Raw genomic sequence first — 18,732 nt, forward strand, 5'->3', positions numbered from 1 at the left:
TATCACAAAGTCCCGTATTCCGTGGACTCGATACGTATACCTTCCTGCTTTGTTTTCTTTGCCTATCTATTGAAATAGACGCCTAGCCATGTGCTGCATGAATTTTCCTGAGTTGCTTGTGATTCTACTGAATCCTTTTCCGGTATCAGTAGAATAACAACAACCCAGACAGTTGAGCAATTTGGCGAGTCGTATTGTAGACGTGAGTACATGCAGACGGAGAACTTTTCCAAACCGATAAACTGATAATCAGGATCACGCGCTCAGTTTCGACGCCATGCAGACGCCATGGAAAAGGCGATATAAATCACCCTTTTTATTTGATTATACATTAGTCCATCTCTTCTTGTTTATACGCTCCTTTATCTCCCTGAGCAGGCTATACCTCTCCTCCATTAACTCTCGCCGAAATCTGGGTTTGTTATTTTGGGCGCAATTTACGTCATTGAGAGCAATTGAGTGGTGCGGATGAAATCGAAGCGGGTAAAAGGTTAGCGTTGGGTCCACGGATACTCAATGAAAATGCCAATACTTATTTGCAGTCACATTTGGGAACTCAGTAGTGCATATAGATTATATCTGCGAGGGGAGATCAATGTAAAGCTGAGTAATTTTAAATAAGATTACCCAATGATATACTACAATACATTTAAAATGGACGGAAAGGAACTAATATTTTTGAAGCTTCCTTTACCTGCCAGTCCTTCTATTTTTTCTAATACATCCACCTTAATGCATTTTCCTGCACTCCACCATTTAATTACGGTCCTCGCAGTTTACTCGCATTCAATTACTATCTCCAGCGACTTGTCTGCTAACACATATTTTTAAAGTTCATTCCAACATCCCTCTTGCCATTTTCTTCTTCAATACTATCCATCTCCTCACATATCATCACCACGCCTCTATTTCATGCATGGCCACATCAGTTACTTCTAAATTATATGCATCCTTGACTGTGGTGAACACATTTTTCATGCTGATTTCTCACATTCCTGAAATCCAAACTAGATTCGCTTTAGAAGAATAATCAATGCAACGTCGATTACATTTTTCGTATCTATGGGGTGGTTTTTTAATAGAATATAAGTACAGGTCTCGGTGATAATAACAAACAATTGAGAAAAATCCTATATTATCCTTTATTACATAAAACAGTAATTAATTCGACCTCAACAGCATTTCTATTCTAGTTACATCATGCCGTTTCAATACTATGTTACATTCATTTAAATTTATCAATTTCAAGGAGTATTTAAGGGATTTATTCACATCCACACCTTTCTTTATGATCTTACTCTTGCTGACAGTGAGTAAATGATAGTTCTTTGATGCTTGCAACCTCAAAGAATAACAATAAAATATTCAAGGGCTACTGTTCATGGGAGCTTTAAATTGTAGTTATTAATTTGGATGCTATTTTTGTACAGCTTTTAGAAGCAGTTTAATTCGTGGCCTAAAAATGCTTGCATCATGAAGGTAATATATCTCTGAAAATATATTCTGAAATACAAACAAATCATTTTGCGAAAACGTGTTACCAGAAATTTTGTGTGGCAAAATGGCTAGTCGATTGTATATTGAAATCTTTCCTTTTGTATCCAATAAAAAGGAATAAAAAATGTCAGAGGACAGGGATGTAATGCAAATAAACGCCATAGGTTCCCTCTCTGGTTCAGTCGGAATGATTTTTGAAGCAACGCAGGAGACCGGTTACGAATTCGCGGTACCTATTTTTAGTGAATCTAAATTTGGTTCTCGCCGTTTCACCCTTTTGCTGATAGTCTCTACTATATTGTGATGTCAGGTGGATGGAAATTGAGAAAAGAGAAGGTTCGAGTATTTTAGCGCGGAGTCTATTTAATGTTATTATCCCCGATTGAGCACTCAAGGAAATGGCCATTTCATACTATGTTCACTTTCAATTACATTGCTAAAATATATCATCCATCTTGAATGTTTCGCTATTGGAAGTTAATGGCTTAAAATTTGGAGGAAGAGAGTATCCTAAGTTCAAAACATTTAGAAATAACAGATGTAAGACGACGATTCATTTTTTAATGATTTATGTTTGAATTTCCCGGAGTTCAAAGCGAAGCGATACCGGGATACGAATTTAGTAACATCTACTAGTAAAAGGAGCCGTAAAAATGCATGGACTTATTTTTAGCCTCGCGAAATATATTGCTCCGTGCCCGATTGACCAAATTTTTTGTGTGTACACAGCGCTTTCTCATAAAATATAAACTTTTTATATCTTAGTAAATTGAATATTCATCCTCAGCAACTATATTTTGAAATTACTTCAAGAGGAAATAAATAGCGATTTATTTTAAAATTTTAAATATACAACGAATGAAAATTTCTACCATAACTTACAGTAATTTCACAACACAATGGAAACTGATCGTGTCTCCTACATAACTACTTTAGTCCCGGAGGTTTCGGAGGATGATAAGTCCGCCGATACGTAGGTAGTTACGAACCACGATGGAGCACTCTAATAGCTTATAGCAATGCAACACACTAGGAATCCATTACATCTTGCTTCAAAATTTATATGTTTCCACAGTCAGCTTAAATTACATACTTTCTAGGAAGGACCCTCCTCAATTGTTTGTATTCATTTTGCTTGAAGCGATGATAAACGAGGACATGTTTCGAAAAAATAATGATACACCGTGGAACCAAAAGGACACGTTACCCGTTTCCGATCTTCTCTTGCACCACTTTGGCCTTTATCGTGCAGTATTCGTTACCAAAACTTGAATTACGCCATTTCAAATTGGGAACTCGATCTGCGAGGAAGGCTGTGTGTCACGAAAACAAATGAATAGCTCAAACCGCCGAAGGCAGAACTATCGTCGTCGACTAAGAGCGCGCCGTCCTTTTTGCTTTAATCACTTCGATTCCACTATTATTACTGGTATAACTTTTATAAAGTTCAATTTGACATCTATTTCACTGAGTAACTTGGATGTCACTTTCCTAATCCAAGAAATATGTGCTCCAGCAGATATATTTTTACACCGCACGATAATCAGTCATTTACTATTATATTCCACGAAATAATAAGGTATAGAAAAATATCTTCTTCACGGGCTTTACTCATGATAATAAAAGTAATAAGTGACAGTAATTCCTAACTAATGATTGAGTTTGAAATTCCATTCCCATTCGTAATGAGCTAGATGCTGTACATTATTATAAATCAAAATTCACTATAAAATAGCGAAGAGAAAAATAATCATTTTTCTTCAAATCAGTTTTCATAGTCGATTGATTCTGCATGAGGCATTGTCCTCGAAGCTGTGAAACTGCTATTCAGAACAAAATAATGATCCATTTCAGCCATTTCTACGCAAAAGACGTAGGTACAAAAATAACTGCATAATCGCAGCAGTAATACAAACAAGCATTCGCACTGTGAACTTAAATACGAATTATATTTTAGCTACTTTATTTTAGTCCATCCTCAATTTCTATTACGAAGATCTCATCTGCTTTAATTAAATATTTTATCGAAGTCATCTTATCCTGGAGTATTTATATGTCGCGTAGACAAATATGAACGCAATAAAAAATAATAAACTATATCGCCTTAGTTTTTTTTAAATTAAATCGATTTTTGAATCGTTTACTAAAAAAAACCTTTTCTTTATAAGAGTCAAAATTCAAATTTCTATCATCAGAATCTATATTATTTCACAGAATCATAACATAAAATATAATTACAAATTTATACTGTCGAATACTTTGCCCTTGACAAGCAGAACAAGATGTATGTCTGAAATTAGATGGAAGAGTATTATACATCGATGGACACGTTATTCACTGAGTAAACTAGATACATGCGTCAGCTGTAATACCAAGCTATTGTAAATACCATATTATCATACTTTTCTCCATCAATGTCGTATATAAGTAGTTAGCAGCCTTTAAGGAAAAAATCGGTGATTGACGCCAATATTTTATGGTGAAAATTATAAGCATCGATGATTTCCAAATTCACTGCCTATTTTTACTGATGTCTCATCATCATAAATTGATCGCGATAGCAGTCCAACACCTTTAGCTAGTTTCTCAACATCGTTGTATTCAAATTTAACTGTCTAGAATCATAATTTCGGGCCATGCAGTTCGCACTAATACGCATTCATATCTTGGCTTGAGTCATTTCAGCAACTTTTAGGAACGATAACGCCTCAATTTATTGGTATCGCGGAAAGAAATGTTTCTTTATGGGAGAATCGAGACCAGGTAAAAATCCATATAAAAATAGAGTAATTTACCTACTCGAAATCATTGAAAGTCTGTGTAGAATTTTCTTGTCATATTGTACGGATAAATTCTTTGCATGGCGAATTTCTGAACTTTTCTGATTTTTTTAAATTGTAGTCCTTTCTCTAAATCTCAGGTACTAAATAAAACTTTCTCGGTAAACTGCAACTGTATGATATTTTCACTCAATATGTTTCCCTACATCTAGAGTAACTTGAAATATTTTTCCGCCAAATCTGCATATTGCCCGGATGGTTTGGTATTCACCACGACGATTTATGGCTCCACTTTGGCTGCATTCATCTGCAAATGGATATCCAGTGAATCCCGAAGCCTTTCTCCGCCACAGGTGACCCCAATAACAATGTGGTGGGTTCGCGACTTCAATACCGCATGCATGAAATGGCATTCGCATTGATCTCTGCGAGATATAACGAATTCCGAAGCTCAGATCTCCTCCAAGTGGCCTTTTTACGTGGTCTGCGACCTAAGCTTCTATAAAGCAAAGCGAGAGAGGCTATCGGTACTTTGCTTCGACTCATCCCCCCCCTCTCTTCAACGTTAGACTTCGTGTCTCGGTAGGTTACTGCTCAACGGATTTGAAATATGAGTACGCGGATTCAAGGGGAGCTGTCTTTTTAAAATTCGCCGTCCGTGCATGGAAGTATATACGTAAGGAGGTTCACCCGAGGAAAGAAGTTAATTTCATTTCGACGAACATTTTGTGCTACGTTGCTCTCATGACTGTCATTCAAAACAGCTTGGCCTTTCGAGCCACATTCTCAGGAAATTTCATGCATAAATAGCTAAGAATAAAATGCAAATGGTAATGATTGAAACCCCTGTCTAAAAGGACCAAAAACAATTTTTAATCCATATATTACATTTCTGACAAGAACTCAAGTATAAAAAATGGCCGTATAATTCAAGTTTCAAATTATTTCCAATAATTTTATTTTAAGCCTCCTTTCCGCATGAATACCATGTTTTAAGTGAAATATATTACATTTTTCCTCAAATCAAATATGGAAAATTACCTTCACAGGCTTTGCTCATGATAATAAATATAATTAGTGACCGTTATTATTAATTAATGATTGAGTTTGAAATTCCATTTCCATTCCTAATGAGATAGATGCTGTTCATTATTATAAATGAAAATTCACTATAAAATAGCTAAGAGAAAAATAGTAATTTTTTCCGATCAGTTTTTTACGTAAACTTATTCTAAGTTAAAGAAATATTAAAAAGTAGGACAACGCATTCCGGGTTTCACTATTATAATATAATTCTTGTTTCGACATTTAAAAAATGTTAATAAGTTCGCCATAACGCTAGAACCATTACAAAAATAAGAAATAGACATCTTTTTATACCACTTCCCACATAGTGGGTAATAAATGAATTCTTTTTATGCGAGCAAAAAATGTTTATTATATTAAATGGCGCCTCACTAGACTCAAACTGCTTGAAATTGTTGATTGGAAAAGTGTATCCCTTAGCTAGTCTACATTCCAGGTAGGCCAACTTCCAATTTCAACATGAAGTATGCCAATTTTTTATACGAGAATAGCTTTAGTAATATTTATTAATTATGAATTTGAATAAAGTTTTTTAATCACATTAAGAGGACGCATAACTCCTATAATGGTCTCATTTCGTTTTTGCCCTTTAAATATTACTCGTTGAAAAATTTAAGGTGATACCGTAACTTTTAGGAGCATTTAGGGTAAAACCTTCTCAACAATTACTTGTAGCCCACAGATCGAAATTTTACCACCGAGAAAATTCTGAGATAAAATTTTTATATTTAAGATGCATGAAAATCTTGACTTGGGTTGAGCTTGACCGGAAAATAAATTCAATTTAAACGAGCAATACGTAATCCTGGTCGATAAGGAGTGCTTCTTCCTCTTAAATCTAATATGTTTCCCCTCTTCGTGATAACATGCGACATTATTCCCCTGGCGAACCGCGCAATCGCGTTTGAAATATGAGGAATAGACTGCAAGGAGAGAGGATTTTTTTTATTATCATCAGCCGTCCGTGCACGGGAGCACGCTTAATAGTTTGCTACAGTTGAGTCTCTCGCGGCGAGCACCTTTTCAGTCACGCGGGATTCCGAGGCCATGCACGGGGAATCGATCCAGGAATTCTTCTCCTCTTGCACCTGTGCACGCGGAAGGTCAGAGCGATGAGAAATGCACGTACGGTCGCTGCGTTATGGAGGAAAAAATCGTCGCGTAAAAGGAAGAAAACGGTCGCCATTGTCATCAATGTCGTTTACTTCCCCGTTATGGATACATATCCCTCCGCAACCACAAGTCACTCGATGGTATTGTTGCAAGTGAAGTGATCCGTTGTTGTGAGCCGTTTTTAATCATTTTGACTCAAATAGAAGTTCTAATTCGTCGAAAGTCGACCATAATTTTTTGGTAAATCCATGTTTCAAATATTTTAATTGCATTAAACCGGGCTACAGGAGAACTTTGAGGAAATATTAAAAACTTTAGCTTTTTCAAAAACAATTTATAGCAGGAGCTGAATGATCTAGGTCACCTAAATGCACTGCTGCCATCTCTATGAAGACGTACCGCCCCGTTACGTGAGCTTATCTCATCTTCCGACTCTTCGTGACAGAATTAATCTCTTATTGGCTTATTTTATTGATAACCCAAACGGATTTGAAGAGATTTATTATTCGTTTCCAGTGAAAACTTTGTTCTGATTAAAATTTAGGACTCACGGAAAGTAAACGTACCGGTCTTTAAATTTTATTTATTTTCAAGGCTTTACCTAATTGTTTTAGATAGCCAAATATATATCGTTCTCCTTTTATGTAGTTTTAACCCTCGAGGTTCGCCTCAGTTATAAGTTGTTAAATTAGAAACTGTTATAAAGACAAAAATGTACAAGCATTTCTAGAATTCAAAATGTTATAACGATTTTTACGAAGCTTCAAACCTCAAGGTTGGCCTTAGCTTTCGGTTGTCCTGGGCTCGAGTTTTAAATTTTCTGCGAGAATGGAGTCGCACCTCGCTGTTGACTGAGGCTATTGTTCCTCGAAAGGTAGCCACATTGAATCGTATTCTCGTGGAGAGAGGAGTTCGTCACTGGCCCGACGACGTGACTTAGCGAGCGGGACGCGGTTACTTGAATCAGGCGACGAAACGTGAGAACAGCTTCAATGCTCTCCTTGTCTTGTTTTTCACTCGAAAAAATTGACGCGACCATGCTCGATAGCACGTGGATAGCTATGCTGCCGAACCCGAGACCACGAGGCCGGATTTTCATTTGACAACGTGGGAGAGTCTGGAATGTTTTCGGAGGGATAATTTTTCCATATTCGCGCGCATATTCACACTCACCTCACTAATGGGTTTGTTGCCTGTGCCTCCCGGATCGGCGTGTTCTATCATGAGGCAACAAAATCCATTGAGCGTGAATGCCCGGCGAAAGTGGCCCAATTTGCTGATGGACGCTTCTTTTTATGGGTATTCACGAGAAAAATTACATATTCAAGCCTCAAATCGTGTACGTCTCGTACATTCATGATACAATAAATAGAATAGCTGTTTTCAACAAATTTCCGTATACTATTTTCAAATAAGTGATTCCACGGCGTCCCATAATGTTAACTACGAAATTCAATTTCCATTATTTATTCTAAAACCGTATCTATAGGTAAGATAGCATTTATTTGATCTAAACCCATGTCTATAGAAAAATAGCATTAAGTACATTATGAATTGGACCTTGAATGATATTGCCATTGCTTGCAACGAAAACTCCTCACGTATGCGAATAATAATCGTTACACATTTCAAAGGCGCGTTTCCAACCAACCTCCATTCCTGAAGAGGAAAAAAATGTAAACATGCGAAATTTATCTTCATCCAACACAGCCAACATTGATTTTGGTACGTTGTAGCGTCCCTGGGCTTAGAAAATCACTGCAAGTGGTTTTATAAAAACTGAATTTGCATTCGATCATTTTTACCATTTTGTTGCACTGTGAACTCGAAAATGATAGTCCTCATATGTTAGCTTTAATCAAGGTGATTGGAAGAATAAACTCACATCGGTTTTCCAAACAAAACATGAACAAACCAGACAGGTAATTTATGACCGAACTTTGAATACTCTAGCTATACACATACTCAAACGTCGCTGTTTCGTGGACGTTAATCTGCTTAATATTGCGTACTGAATTAACGGATACTTCAAACGAATACTAATGCCAAATTATTTTATCTTTTGTCTAGAATAGTCCACTATTTTGTCCGAAACTGAGGAAAAGGATTGCGAATTATTAAGAGAAAATTTCACAATTCTGAACCAGCAATGAGCTGCATCGCTAATGCTTTCCTTTGTCCCTGGCAAAGGCAAACGATGACATTAGCATACAGCTGACTAATTTAACCACCGATAGGTATCTATTTTTTTTATTTTTTTAGGAAATGCGGGCGATGCTGGTCCCTTACAATGAGAGATAAAATTTTTATTAACGCTCCGCGTCGTGTTTTGCAAACTTTTTTAAAATGAATATTCGGTCGTCTAGTTTCCATCACTGTTCCACGAAACGAATTCACAGTTGGTTACGTTGTTTTTAATGGCCTCCATAAAGATGATTTCATACGGACATTCTACTGGAAAATATTGCGCTAAATCGCTTCGCTCATTTCCAAATATGTTTCACTGACTTTTCAAGAAAAATTTATTTTCTTTGTTGTGAATTACACATGCCGCATTGCCATTTCTATTCTGGGTTCCTATACTCACCTATATCACCCATTGTCCGTTGGAATCAAATTTTCCCATCATGTTCCCCATAGAACCATCAACTGCAAACGTTAACAGCCAGCATGAGGATATTCTCTAGTATTTATTTCATGCAACTAAATATTTTTTCTCATTACAAATTATATTAATTTTTCATTCTATCCATCTCAAATAAAATTTATTCTGCCACTTAAGCACTTCCTAGTATTTAATTGGAACTTATTTTAATCAAGTAACATTTTTTAGGCTACTTCCTTATGCCTGTAGGCATAGATATTTTCAAGAAGACGTTTTTTCGATACAACTGTACGTAAGCAATGAAACTTAACAACCTTTAGTGTTGCGTATTAATATTTAGGAATACCCTCAGAGAGATAAATAAGAATGCAATTTTCAAATTAAATACTTTTTCCATTTTTCACCTCTGAGACGTCGGGTCGGTTAGTTTAAAAAAAAGTTATTTCTTTCTTTCATGTTCGGTTATATAAAGTCACGAATGATAAACTGGCATTCATCTAAAATGGATTATAATTAATGAATACAGATATCTATACAGTTTAATTAATTGTTCTTTGATAAAGTTTAATGAACTGTAAAATAGCTAGGTCTTCCTTTGATGCTGTCTTTGATCGGGTATGTGTGTTCCCTTATGCCAATTTGCGGCAATTTTGTGAAAAATTTGCATGCATAAAACTTCAAAGTCCAATCTATCCGTCCCTCAATCTAGAAGTATACAGGATCCTCTGATCTGGTCTACTTTGCTCCCTTCAGTCGTTACACTACAACCGTTCGCTTTTTCGTAATTGGAAAACTTTCGCGGTGAATCCGAGGGAGACACGTACGCCACGAGAGACAGAAATAAAACGTGAGTAAGGACTCTGGATTCACTTGGCCGCGCTATCGAAACAGTAAGGGTACGACAATGAAAGGGGAAAACTGTCGTCGCAGATTTCTCCAACCTACACCCTTCCCTCTCTCTCTTCCACTCATAAATCGATACATATATGACGTGTGTAGGTCCTGCATGCAAAAAATAACCACTGCAGTTGGCTGAACGAAGAGACAGTACGCATCGATAAAGGGTACATAGACTAAGGCTCAATTTTCTGTTAAGTAAATAGTATACACAAATGTCCAACCCATGAAGCACCATTCCCCCTCCGTGCAGCTACTAAAAACCGTTACATATGCGAAGTCCAAACTGCATAAAAAAGCGCAACCAACGAAGTTGACTGGAATAAAATGCAGTGTCCCTCCATAAAGTGTGCATAGCCTAAGGGTCAGCTGTCCCGTAAGTAAACACACAGAACCAAACACATACCCTTTTATAAAAACATATTTCTGTCGCTTTCTCTCTACAACGCTTGAGAAGAGAAACAATGAATATTACAATAAAGGATTCTCAAGTTGTCACACGCTGTGAATTGAAATAGGTTTACAAAAGCCGCCATTCATGTCGCTGACGGTCATTGCGATCCGAATTTCACGGGAAAATAAGCTCGAGCTAGGGCTGTTAACCAAACTTTAAATTGTTATGATCCATCGAATCATGGCTTTCCTAAGGTATTTCTCTCGATTTTAAATATTTTATAGTTAATATTGGTATTAATAGGATCGCTCTCACCTCATCGCCTCGCTGCGGACATTTTCGAAAACCCATTAAATGCGCCCGAAGTGACGATAAGAATCTAACTTCAACGGGGCGAACAGGTACCTCCTCCTATATGCGTTCTCCTTAAGAGAGACTTCGCCGGTGAATCTAAAACAGTGGAAAAGCGAAAAAACTGAAAACTAAAGATAAAAAAAGACAAATACGAGCGGCTCTGAAGTGGATGAAATCACCAGAAATGTTCGCGAGGGAATTGCATTTCTCGCGCAGTCATTCTTGCTTTGGAGACCGACGACGAAGAGGTATTGTCCGTTATGCATGTATGTGTATGTGTTTATATACGTGAGCGAACGGGATGCCCGAAAATACTGCCCCGCCCGTCTCCGCATTATGCGCTTCGAACAATTTCGGAGAAACAAAGAAAAAAAGCGAGGGAGAAAAAATGTGCCTGAATCATTTTTTTCCTACCTCCACGAACCGTGCGGAAAAAAAATCACTTTTGGGTCGCGAGTATAATGAAAGGGAGAGAAACTGTGGGGTATGGAGAGGCGGAGGGGTGGGGGGAGAACTGGGATAGGGGAGGGGAATCGAAAGGAGGCAGGCTATGTACCGACGTACGCCCCGTTTCCATTCAACCTCGAACCATTTCGGTGAGACTAAACCGCAATGTCATCTTATCTTTATATACTGCTAAATAATAATTATTATTTTACTAATCTTCAGAGGAATTTAATTGTCAGGTTTAACGCATTCACAGATTTTAAGGACCAAATGGACTTTTTTAGGGGATAGAAACAATCTGTACACGGCCTGGAAGCAATGTATATCGAGGCGCATAGAAGGGTGGAGGCGAAGAGGCCCTTTCTCTCCCCAGATTTGAGGAAAATATTGAAAAAACTCTGTCAGAGGTAACGAGAATTAACGAGAGATTATAGCCGCAATATGCAATGATAAACTGTGATTTATGTTATAATAAGAATAGATATGTGTACGAAATTGCGTATTATAATTTAAAACTAGACACCTCCAAACGAGAACCCTCGAAGTGCGAGATGGTCTAGGAAAAAAATCGCCCGCCTCCTCTGAATGCGTGAAGTTCACCCGCCAGTGGCGTAGTCCGGGATGAACTCTACCCTCACCCTGCCAATCCAACCTTCGGGTTTAATAACTCAGAGGATTGAATCTAAAGATAGAAGTTTATCTAAGCCCTCAAACCATCTTGGCATCTGGATTATCGATCCATAATATCGATCCATCATCTTAACTTATTTCTTAGCACTATTAGTCTGAGTTCCTACGCGCGTTAGAGAGAGGCAAACCCGAAGGGCCGCATTCGCCCAATTTGACGATATTCCTGCTCGCTCCAAAAATATGGAATCTAATAGGAGAGAGTGTTATTTTAGCTTCGAGTGTGTTATTGGCTCCAGGGTCTTTTTTTTCCCTTTTGTTTTCATTCATCCTCAAAAACACATCTTTTAATAACACAGGCAAGTTAATCGATTTTCGTCCTACGAATAAGAATGAGGATTTTATATAAATAGCATCAATCGCTGGTATCTTTCACATAATGGCTGTTTAATATTATTATTCAGTTTAACCTCTTCCGTACTGGCTTGGTGCATCGTGTGAAATCGTAATGTTTTAATACAAAAACTAACGCAGTCCTTAGCGAATTGCAATTTTGAAATTTTGAACTTTTCAATTTTTCAATTGGGGATCAAATCCCCAAAATGTTTGGAATATATGGCCCTTGGTGTCCCCCTTCCTAGAAAATCTTAACCTTCCCAGTGTACCCCATTACCCTTTCCCTCAATTGTCCTGGCTATGACCTGGGTTGAAGCAAAGTTAACCCCGCCACAAACACTCAAATATTGAGTGTAATCCGGTCAGGTACGGAGGCTTTTAGTAAATTTAAATAACAGTAAGACGTCATAGGACCGGGGTAATCCTGTGACCAAGGTTCGTTCAAGCACTGGCCAGATGATTTAAGTGCTCCCCAAATCCTTCCTCGATAGCTCCGTTCACGTTGGTGCGCTCCTATCGCAAGGAGTCCCGTCGGCTCAGTGGACATCGCCCTACGCCGAAATGTGCGGACAAAAGCTTTCTTTCTCGCATGACCGAGCTGGGAAACCCATAGGCTCTTATTCGCGATCCTTCCCCTCCATTTCATCTATCGTTCCGAAGCGAAAGAATGGAATGTCACACGACCTGGATGATCAAGGTCCCATCAGTGAGGATGTAACCGATTGAAGGACCCTTACAAAAAGCACATTCCCAAAATAAACCCTCTGAATATCGTAAAAATGCCGGAGTTAATGCATCCCAAAATTGGAACCCGTGTAAAGCGAAGTGTACTGATGGAGCATTGTTATGCCGTATTTTTTTCGTCGCGTGGAGCTATAACAATGATGAAATTACTGACGTAACGTTCAAAAAGGACGCTTATTACAAGCAAAGGAATATCCATTCTTATGATATTTTATGAGTGGGTTCTATTGTTGCAAATATTTGTGTAATGTCATTACTGGATATATTTTCAATATTGGTATTAAGATAAAATGTGATAATTTTTTCATGTGAATCCCTTCTTGGTACTTTGTCTCCGGTATTATATACTGGCGGAGGCACCCGCAAGAGCACATAAAGTGAAAATATTCTACTTAGGAAATGCCATTTTCCATAAACTGAGTTCGAACTCGAATCTCTAACATTTTCGCCAGGTTTTCTACAGCTTGAAATACAAAGTAATTATCTTCTTCTGCGGAGTAATGTTGTTTTTAGACAACAAGATGGTTTATGTTGCCAAGCGTAAAAAGGAAAAAATACTGCGCAGAGGAAGAAATTCCTTAATGGTTCAAGCGGTAGAACAACTTGCGCGAGTTCGGGAGATTCGGGTTCGAATCCTGATCAAAGCAAATATAAGGAATTACTGCACAGGATTAATGACTTAAATCCACTTCACAATATGAATCACTGTCGATGGTACAGCCCGAAGAGAATCCTCCATGTCTGCAAGGTCGACATCGCCGCATGGCAAAAGGAGAGGACAATGGTTTTCATTCTCGCCTGACTAAGCCGAAGAACACAAAGCATCTTTGTCGCTGTCTTTCCCTTTCATTTAATCTATCGTTCAAAGAAGGCGCTTGAGTGCTCATGAAGCAAGGAAACCACTGATCCCTGAAGATGACAATCGCCGGGATAGGAAGTTAGAAATCGAAAGAAAGTGATGGAAGAAAGGTTTCGCACGGATATGGTAGAGCATCGTCTTGTTTGTATTATCCGAGTTACAGAGGTGCAATACCATCTCAAGTTAGTAAAGAAAGATGAAGTATGTATCCATGGATTTAATGGTAATTTATCATTTACTATGACGTAGCCATATTGCTGTTGGTTTTACAAATTAAACAAATATTATGCAGCGGAGAATTGCCATCAAATATGTACTAGCTCAAATTTTGAGGTTTTAAACGCAATGTGTGAGATAAAAAGGATGTTAATTTTTTTAAATAAACTAATTCATATGGAATTCATGAACATTGATATTAAATTTCACCTACATGCTACTTAAATAATCTTGATAAATGGATGCAGCTCCAGTCCGAGGTTTACTAGGACAATAAAAACTGTTAAATTCATCTTCCCCGTACATTCTTAGTTCGTAATACGATGATATTATTCACCAATTAGTTATTATAGTAATTTACCGATCAAGGTAGGTTTCCAAGGAACACTAAAGAAGTGATTTGGGAGCCTCCCTTTCCTTTCAGCACTGCCTTCTTCAATTCACTGAAAGGTCCAGTGGCGCAGCGAGGGGGGGGGTTTTTGGGGGATAAAACCCCCCCCAGAGCTCAGAGAAATATTTAAGTTTAATCCATTTTACTTATTTGGATCAGTATTACTTGTAGAATAGTGTTAGGATTTATCAAATATACCTCAGAAAGCCGTAAAACTCGCCATTTTGAACCATTATTCTTCAAATTTTTCTGGAGGAGGGCCCCCACAACTCCTGCTTACCCTGGTGGGTATGCAATACCCCCACACCCGTAAGTATTAGTTGCGCCGGTTGCGCCTAAAACCCCCTCTAGCCTTAATTCCTAGCTGTGCCCCTGGTAAGGCCTACTCCATTTCAATCTATCTAAAACCCTATACTTTTCTATTCCCTCCCTCGTTTACCCAACATTCTACCCTCTAACACCATTTTCAACATCCCCTCCCCGCTAAAACTCACTCCATCTTACCCTCCTGTCTCCTCCGTATCTCGTCTAAAATTTGCGTCTCACCACCCACCATGTCCAACACTTCGTCGTTTCTCCTACTCTCTCTCTACCAACCAATTAGTAATGAATAAACATTATCAGAAGGCTATCCTTAGAAACAGTCGTTCACCCGTTTCATGGACATACATTTTGTGGGTCTCGGTGGAGTACGCTCACAGGAAAATATTTCAGTGAACGCCAAAGATCGAATTTTCAAATCGACTAAATAAGGATTTTCGATCTCGTTTCCCAAATTTAACTTAATTTTTCATCTAGTATGCGTAGATTTAAAGACACGGGAGAACTTCGAAGAGTCTCGGAATGTTCATATATAAAATAAATCCTTTGCAATCATTCCTTTTTCCGATGATAATTTTGACTAGTATTTGATGATTGAGCAGTGCAAGTTAATTTTTTCAAAGAAACTGGCGAAAAATGTGGTGAAAATACATAGACGCTTAATGCAAATTTAACTAAAAATTTGTTTAAAACAAATATTACACGATTGTTACCTGAGTTTATGTGAATAGTCACACAAATTGAAAGCCAAAGCTATTAAATTCCAAGTTATTTTCTCCTAAGCAAACTCTGCCCGCTCCAATAGTCGTTTTCTTTTATAATGCTCGACTGCAGCGTAAATTTATCCACCAGTTTTTTCTTCAATGGAATTTTTTTAAAATAACAATAAATGACGCCGCAAGTTGGCAGAGCCGCAAGACCGGAAGCTTGATGTAGAAACGAATCGCAAATACGAAAATGAAAATTTTTACTACCCCTCATTCGTCGGCCATTAAAAAAAATGCCTCGGGTCACGGCTGCGGATTTGTGGTGGCAATTACGAAATTTGAGAGGTGGCCAGTTTGGCGGCGTGAAAAATAAAAAGGGTTTGAATTCGTATAAAGCGTGTGGCCGCTGATCTCTTCCTCTTACAGCCTTTGACTCTCTCTATATACTTCCCCATCCCACTAATATCGCTCCACCCCCGCCTCCTTCCCTCTTATACAATCCAAGTACTGCGGTGGCGTCATCAGAAATTCGAGCAAATACGCGTCCATAAATATCCCGCGCCTGGGGCCGGGCGCGGCCGGAGCAGAGGACAAAAGCTAAATCGCCCCACTTAGTCCCGCCTGGTCTTTTGGGCCAGAGCCTTGTCCGCGCCCCAACCCCTCTCTTCGCCCCCACCATTAATCTCCTCTTGCGGCCTTTATATTTCCCGCAAAATACATTCGCCCACCCCACTTCGGAAAATTCCCTTATTTGGTAAAACATTTCCGTCGAAAAAAAAAACTTATTCTGCCTTTTCGGATTATCTTTTATAATTGGCTAGAACTGTTACCGCGCTCTTTTTTTCACTTTATTCATCCATAACGATATATTTCGCAAACGTTGCCTTTCGTCCGATGTAGCTTTTGTCTTTCCTATTTCCCATGTCATTGCCATTTCTCTACAGAAGATGGGATTTTAACTAATGGCGATATTTTTGTTGGACCAGGCGCTTTATATGTCTGACACTCTAGATCTTGTTTTTCTTTAAACCCAGACTCTGCGATTAAACTCCTTGTTCTATATGATGTGTAGCATCAAGCTTGTAACTAATAAAGAGAGGTTAAAAGTACCTCGTTTTCCTCAGTTTTTTATGGTCAGCCATAATCTAAACGTGAGCTCACATAATTCCAAAAAAATGTTAATTTCCCGTACCACAATTCAATTTAAACTTGATCACTTTTTCATTGCAAAGATTTTCATCTAATTATGCTTTTGCAACTCCTTGCGCAGTACAAAGTACAAATAGTGTTACACACCAATTCCAGTGGAGGCATCAAATACTCAAATGCCACAGTTGGAGAACAGAATCACAACAAGCTGTTAGTTTGCGATTGTTAAGAAAACTCGATTCTCAGCATTTTCACTCAGAGTAATTTTCCTTCTTTGCCTTTGATCGTGCGCATACGTATAGCTTGCCGTATCGCAGTCATTTTAATTTCCGTTCGTGAATCTTTCACCGAAGTTTTCTATTTTTTAGCCGAGTCACGGAATGAGTTCAATGCTGCTATTTGTAGTCAACTTATTATTTCTGAGGGCAGTCTTCATCCCGCTTGTAGATTCTACCTCTCGCAAAAAAAGATCAAGAGGATGCGAAATTTACGCACGAGACACTAGAGACTATCCCTTGAACATTTCCAGCCCCTGACCGAGTCTCCGAAAGACCGGCACGTGCCGGAGAAGTTCATCGGCTTATGAAGTGTAATCTGGACTTGTGGGGAGGGGAGAGCTTTATCCGGATGGAGATTCTGGGTCAGTCTCTCAATTCTCTGGCCACTGATATTCCAAGCGAGAATAAGAAGCAAACTGCAATGTGGAGAATAGTTCATTTTAAAGGGAATGTTTCTGGAGCTCATTTTTGAGAGCGAATTGCGTTACATTTACATACAGATAAATTAAACAACAAAAATTAATATTAAACGAGGCAACATTAAAAATAACTCACATACGGGTGTATGCCGCGTGTCGTACTGGAGATTGCCCCGGCGTTTCGCGACCGACTGCTGGTCACTTTTTCAAGGGAATAATCTTGGGATTGGTTTTTGCTGCCTTTTTATATATTTCAGGTGGGAGGGGTGGGCGGAGGGTGTGGGGAGTGGAGACTGGAAGGGGAAGATAATAATCCAGTCCTAATTCCTCACACCCTCCGCCCACCCCTCCCACCTGAAATATATAAAAAGGCAGCAAACCAATCCCAAGATGTGAGTTATTTTTAATCTTCATGAGCCGCGAAAGCTTCAATCAAGAGAGGCAACATTTCTTTGTGACATAATACATTTAGAGATAAACGTCAAACCTTCGCTGATATACTTTTACAAAATCTTTAATTTATTTTAGGAAATTTTGATAAAATAGCATGCGTTTCCCAAGCTGATCTTTTCTTTTTCGCTCGCTTTCCCTCTAAACTCACAAGGTTTAAGGATTTCTCTTTAGTGATGTCAACATTGTAGGGAAGAAGCAGGATTCCTATTTTTTTTTAGGTGAGGTGGGAAAAAATAATGTTGAACGGGATACTGATAGCAAGAGAGCGGGCTAAATGTTTTTAATAGCCATAGCTGTCGGCATCCTCTGTTCAGGATCAAGTGCCAGCTAATTCTCATTGAAGCCTAATATAGTCCATAGTTCTTGAATCATAATAGGAAAAAAATTACTCCTGCATTTATCCCGCTGGAAAATACATAGGTAGAGAAACTTGCCCATATCACGTGGTGTAACCTTCTTCGAATCCATAGTAACTTGAATTTCCCCACTGGATTCGCTAGAGTAACACTTCAAAAATAAATAAAAATTCTACCCCCCACTTTGCGATAATGCTAATAATGCTGTTATTACTTGCGCGCATTCAATCCCAACAACTGAAGAGATGCTAATACATAAATAATACTTAGGGCTAATAATAATTTAGGGCTGATCTAGAATTAAGAAATCGACAGTTTATGATAAGCTAGCATGAAAGTAAATCAATATCTACCACTTCATTGCAGCTCCAATTCATTAACTCCATCTAGCGAAGTGCTTTACGAGGAGGAGACATGGATGCTGGCGAAGGGTAACGAGAGTAGTCTGAAAGCGAATTGAGGATACTGGAGAAGATAGGATAATGGGCGGAGAGGAAAAGGAAATAGGAAGTGCTAGACAGGTGGGTGAAGGGAGGAAACTGCTGGAAGAGATAAAGGAAAGACAGAGAGCGTGGATGATGCGTGTATACTACGGGCAGAGGGAATGCTTTAATCAGTGACGGGGAGAATTATGTTGGGTAAG

General features: G+C 38.4%; 1 protein-coding gene across 7 annotated transcripts in view; it reads left to right on the forward strand.

The window, feature by feature from the left end:
- LOC124155560 (protein FAM184A-like) overlaps positions 1 to 18,732 on the forward strand; it is a 369,522-nt gene that overhangs the window by 314,941 nt on the left and 35,849 nt on the right. The window lies entirely within an intron of this gene.

The sequence above is a fragment of the Ischnura elegans genome, chromosome 3 (genome assembly GCF_921293095.1).
Source record: "Ischnura elegans chromosome 3, ioIscEleg1.1, whole genome shotgun sequence".
NCBI classification, from domain to species: Eukaryota; Metazoa; Arthropoda; class Insecta; order Odonata; family Coenagrionidae; genus Ischnura; species Ischnura elegans.